The following is a 5,968-nucleotide window of genomic DNA, read 5'->3' as shown; positions in this document are numbered from 1 at the left end:
CACTTTGTAGACCAGGCTGGCCTCGAACTCAGAAATCCGCCTGCCTCTGCCTCCCGAGTGCTGGGATTAAAGGCGTGCGCCACCACGCCCGGCTAAGACATGTCTTTCTTTGCTGCTGAAGCTTGGTGATCAGTTCCCTTTCAGATCTACCTGTTCCTGTAATGACACTGAATGCCATAAACGTATGCAGGGAAAGGCTCACTCCACTCTTCTTTATTAATGATTAGCCATCCCTTCTTTCTGAGCTTTAACTCTGACATGGTAGTTCCTAGGGGGAGCTATATCTTATACACACTGCCTGGGGATAACAATTCTGAGCTTTACATCCCTTAAGATAATGCTGTGCTAAGATTAAAAGCAAACATTCTAAGATGTTCAAAGATCCCAGTAATTAACAGAGTGAAGAGATAACATGAATAATCTCCTGTTCATTTTAACAACCTAGAGTAGAGAAACAGAGCTGGACGGTTAGCAAAGCTCTTCCTGTAATAAACAAGTAGGAAGAAGGGAAAAAAAAAACAACTGTTGGCCCTGGGAACAATACAGAAAGAAGCCATCTCCATCGTTCTTCCAGATATCCTAAGCTGAAGGGTCAGGCAATGTCAAAATGATTCTGTACCCACTCTGAAAAGGGAGTCAAGGGTTTGTTGGTGAGGCGGTGGTCTCTGTTGGTAGGCTCCAATGTCAGGATTTACAATGCTATAGTGAGGGCGTTATGGTAATATTTTTCAAATAGGACATCAGATAGTTGTGGCTTTGAAACCTTTATTACCTTTTATTTTCCCACACAAATTTAGGTTGTCATCTCCACATCACAGACAGCCTGTTCAACAAAGATGAATGAGTCACGTGCACCTCTAATGCTAAACCTAGGTTGTTCAATATCAAACAGTAACCACAATTTCATGATGTGATAATAAAAAATTGCAGACCCCTGTAGTGTTTTCTGAGAAGCCTTATCTTATTAGCCTGTTTTTCATTCCCCTGAAAATTCACAAGGTAGCTTTAAGAAAACATTTTCAATGAGTGTGAACTGGGTTAGATTAAAACATAACCCCCAAAGAAAAGGGACTAGATAAAAGGCTGACTTTGGGCAAGGAGAAATGTGGGTGAACAATGAGAGTGGAGACAGGGTGCAGGTCAGAAAAGCAAACAGAATCAGAAGAAGGCAGGATGGACAAGTCCTCAAAAGGACTGAGATAACTGAAACCGGATACCACATCTTTATCTTTTCTCTTCTGTTGTAAAAGAAGAAAGGGACTTGAGCAGGAGGGTCTTTGGCACTGTGGGGTATATTATTTGTGTTATAGGACGACTGGAGACTTTTGGGCTTCTCTCGATGATGTGGGGGGAATACTAAGTTTTAATGATTTCTGAGCTGCTACTGTTGCCCAGTTTATCCAAGATAATTGGAGAAAATCTCGTGGACAAAAGACAGAGGACTCAACTTCAACAACCCAGCACAAACTCTGGAGTCAGAGATTTCTGATGGTTGCCAGAAAAGAAAAGAAGTGAGTGCCTTAAGCCACTATGAACACGATGCAGGAAAGCACAGATTTCCTTCTAAGGAGAAAGCCTTGGGGCCTTTAAGCAGATCCTAAGAAACCCTAGTAACTGCTCTGTGTGGTATGCAGCGATAACAACCTACAGCACTTCTCAAGGACTCGCTATTCCGGTTTCCAGGCCAGCTCTGGATGGCCACTACCAGGACTTCTCTTTAAAACAGGAGGGGCTTGCTCAAAACGACAAGGTTTGACTCCATTTCTCCTGCCTTCAATATGGGAAGCCAAATAAACTGGACCCCAAATTTTTGACTGAAACCATCTCTGATACAAAGGCAGTTGTAAATTGAAAATACTATAGATCCAAAATAAATGAACCTTTGCGACCTCAAAATGTTTTTAAACGGAAGACATCTGATGAAACTGGAAAAAAAAAATCTCACCCTCTGTCACAGGCACTTTGGTAGTCTGACACTATGGCCCAGCTGTTTTGATTCACACTTCAGCTGTTTGCCCAGCAGAGCCTTCACCCTTCTGGGTACTTGTATGGCTGCACTGCTGTTCTGGTCACAAGTGGTATCACAGGCAGGACTAGGCAAAAGGAAGACAGAAAATAAAATCAATAAAATGAAAAAAATGCAGAGAAACCGCCTACCCAAACTCTGGCTGTCATGAGGCACAGGAATGCAGTGAACTCGCATCCCTAGGAGTCTCACAATACGCTGATTTCCCCTCTTATTCATACATGTTGCAATGGTTTTTAGAACAACCCTGTACTTGTTTCATGCTAAAATACTCTCCATTCAGGAAATTAAGAGGTAGAGACATAAAAGAAGGGAAGCAAATATCCTTGCTTGCTGCTCTCTGAGCTGCATCCTATCAATCTGCCTTGCGTTTTGTTGTCATTTTGGGTACTTTCTTTCTTCTTTTTTTTTTAAAGATTTATTTATTTATTATCTGTAAGTACACTGTCACTGTCTTCAGACACTCCAGAAGAGGGAGTCAGATCTCGTTACGGATGGTTGTGAGCCGCCATATGGTTGCTGGGATTTGAACTCCGGACCTTCGGAAGAGCAGTTGGGTGCTCTTACCCACTGAGCCATCTCACCAGCCCCATTTTGGGTACTTCCGAAGTCCTCACAGCACCCATTCTCTTTGTATGGAGTTTGCAAATTATATACAACAGATATTTTCAATCACTTCCTATGCAAATGCTCACAGTCTGCTAAGACTAAACAGAATTTATTATTTGTTTGTCCACGTTATAAAAATGATTGCCTGGAAAACATTGAGGAAACCTTGTAAGTGCCAGACAATCAGACAGTGGATTTCTCAAGTTCCCAGAATTAGCATCCTCAGCTTAAACATTCTTATTCTTATTCTTATTCTTATTCTCTCTCTCTCTCTCTCCTTCTCTCTCTTTCTCCCTCCCTCCCTCTCCCTCCCTCCCCCCTCTCTTTTTCTCTCTCTCTCCATCTCTCTGTCTCCATCTCCATCTTCCCGTTTTCTGTCTCCATCTCTGTCTCTCTCTTGGTGTTATGTAAAAAAAAAAAAACAGGATAAAAAATTCTGATTCTAGGGTTTGGACTATAAAATACCCAATGCTTATTATTTTCTATCAAGGTTTGGATTTGTATTACAATAGTGATCAAAATATGGCAGTTTGCTTGACCTATTACTATGTATTTGTATCCGTATATTTGAATGTTTTTGAAATTAGGCTGTTTATCTCTCAATAATGTAGATGGTATTTCCATATTGATAATTTCCATATTATCATTTGTTAACTATTTTAAAGACTTCCATATCTCTAGATTTTAAATTTTCTCCTAATGAAAACAACTCAAATACGCTCATTTAAAACTGAAATTATGTAATACATAAGTTGAAAAATTTTTCTCTCTAACTCTGTTTACATTACCATTTTTTTAAAAAAAAATCATTTGTATATTCATTTTTCTCCTACACTCATTCTAGTAATATACAATACTCTTTTTGTAAATGATTTGAGATTATATTATGCAGAAGTTTCTGGAAGTTACTTAATTTTACAGTTAACCTTAAACCTATTCTCTTCTCATTGCCTGTAGAGTTATTTCACCTTTTTGGTTGGGTGTGGGTGAGTCTGCTGGTGTAATGTGGGGTAGCTTGGTATATGTTGCCTGGCATACATGTGAAGGTCAGAGGAACTCTGTAGAGTCAGTTCTCTCCTTCCATCTTTACATAGATTCTGGAGACTCAGGTCATCAGCCTTGCATGACAACTGTACTTACCCACTGAGCCATCTGGCCATACTTTATTCTTTTAACAACTAAACAGTATTCAATGATAGCTTGCATCTTATCTCCTACATACGGCTCGACAATGTGTTTGAACATTTTCTAAATACGGTTTCAAGAGTATATAAATCTCTCCTGTTTGAACCATTCTGGACTATAGCATAAGTAGGTGAATTTTAAGCCAGCACAGGGAATTGGGTAACCAGCCTTCTCAGATCCACAGGAAAATCCAGCTGTAGCTTAAGACAATGGGATGCATGTGGGCAGCTGCTCAAGCACCTGTAACAAAACAAATTATTCCCTGTCACCTCCATTTTTATATCTGAGTGCCAAAGTCCTTAACGCCTATAACAAAACCCTGCCTCTTCAGTACGCTCTGCCTGTGTTGTTTACTACTTTTCATTGTATTCTTCGTCACATGTACACTTGAATGCACTTCTTGAAATTACATTTATTCAATCCTCATAGATAGTTCCCAAGTACCTTTCCCCCCTGTGGTTTTAAGTTCTCTCTCTTCAGTTAGTTTAGGCCAATGTAGGTACTACATGCTCAGTGAAGCAAGGAAACACATCGGGCACTGTCTTTAGATGTTCTTTAATATGACGCATTGTTTCTTATTAGATGTACCATTTATTCTGTTTACTGTAATGAATATTTATTGCTTTTATGACCTCTCAGGGTTTGGTTTTGAGACAAGGCCTAGTGTAGCCTGGACTAAGTATTGGAAGCTGGCTTTTAACTGCTGATCATCCAGCCCCCCCCACCCCCATCCTCCAAGCACTGGGAGTCCAGGCTTTTACCACCTCCATGCCAGCCTCTCTTACCTTTTATATTTTTATACCATTCAGGACTCATCCTCTTGATAGGTAAGCAGAGATGTAGAAAGAGATCATTTTTACATATAATTAAAACTTTGTTATCTTTTAAAACACTGAGTATCTATTCTTTGACAAAAATAACCACATTCCCAGCTCCCTGAGGCACTTGAATCTGCAAATTGTACTTCACTGTATCCTTTTGATCAAAATTCACCAAAACATTAGTATCTGTGGCAAACACAACACATAGAAAGTAAGCCAGCATCCCAGACTTTAAATTTTCATTTACGACATCAAAACTTTTCTTTCAAAATAAGAAAGATTAATTCGCGGAGATTTTTTTCGAAACAGCACAGCCACCATGGCTTTTTGACTAAAATAACCAAATGATCCATTCAAAAGTTAGTGTTTGCCACCTCGCGAAGAATTATTTTTCCTCAGGTGTAACATGATCGCCACCTCTCTCCCATTAGACTTTTAAAAGAACAATCTGGAATACAAAGCTCAGTTATCATTTCTCTCACCGAGGTGACCGGCACAAAGCGACACCCCTTTTTCTTACTTTCACCCCGCAGCCCCGACTTTTCTCACCTTTCACACCGAATTCTGCAACAATTCTCCCGGACAGGCCTGAAGACGCAGCCTCTGGCGCCTGCCGCGGCCGCCGCTGCCGCCGCCGCCGCCGCCCCTCGGCCACCGGAGAGGCGCTCCCTTCGGCAGTCTCTCCCTCTGGAAAGAACAGTCAGTAGGATGTGAGCCGGGAGCAAGTGGCCCGCGGACCTCCGCAAGCCTGTAAAAGGGCAGCTCCGCCCCGCCCACCTCGTGCGTTCCCGCCTTCCCCTCCGCCCCGGATGCTCCGCCCCTTTTGGGGTGGGAGGGGGTGGAGGACAGGAGGGCTCCTGATGCTCAGGAAAAAAAAAGTACAAAACCAATGCCCAGTTCAAGAGAAGACAAGTTTTCTTTTTAAAGAACTTTGTACTTTGTGGGCCCCAAACATACCTTCAATTTCCATTCAAACACATATGATGGTAAGATGAGTGACTTTTTTTTTTCTTTTTTCTGGCATTTCTTTTTATTTATTTATTTATTAGATATTTTCTTTATATACATTTCAAATGCTGTCCCGAAAGTTCCCTATACTCTCCCTCCGCCCTGCTCCCCTACCCACCCACTCCTACTTCTTGGCCCTGGCATTCCCCTGTACTGGGGCATATAAAGTTTGTAAGACCAAGGGGTCTCTCTTCCCAGTGATGGCCGACTAGGCCATCTTCTGCTACATATGCAGCTAGAGACACGAGCTCTGGGGGGTACTGGTTAGTCCATATTGTTGTTCCACCTAGAGGGTTGCAGACCCCTTCAGCTCAATGGG

General features: G+C 41.6%; 1 protein-coding gene across 1 annotated transcript in view; it reads right to left on the bottom strand.

The window, feature by feature from the left end:
• Positions 1-5,277, bottom strand: part of Pwwp3b (PWWP domain containing 3B) — a 27,983-nt gene extending 22,706 nt beyond the window's left edge. The window contains exons 1-2 of the mRNA XM_021153987.2: positions 5,191-5,277; positions 1,946-2,093 (exon numbers count right to left, since the gene is read on the bottom strand). The gene's annotated coding sequence lies outside the window, so the exon portion shown is untranslated. The remainder of the gene's footprint in view (positions 1-1,945; positions 2,094-5,190) is intronic.
• Positions 5,278-5,968: the final 691 nt, after the last annotated feature.

The sequence above is a fragment of the Mus caroli genome, chromosome X (assembly GCF_900094665.2).
Source record: "Mus caroli chromosome X, CAROLI_EIJ_v1.1, whole genome shotgun sequence".
Lineage (NCBI taxonomy): Eukaryota > Metazoa > Chordata > Mammalia > Rodentia > Muridae > Mus > Mus caroli.
This window is presented reverse-complemented; position numbering and strand designations above follow the sequence as displayed.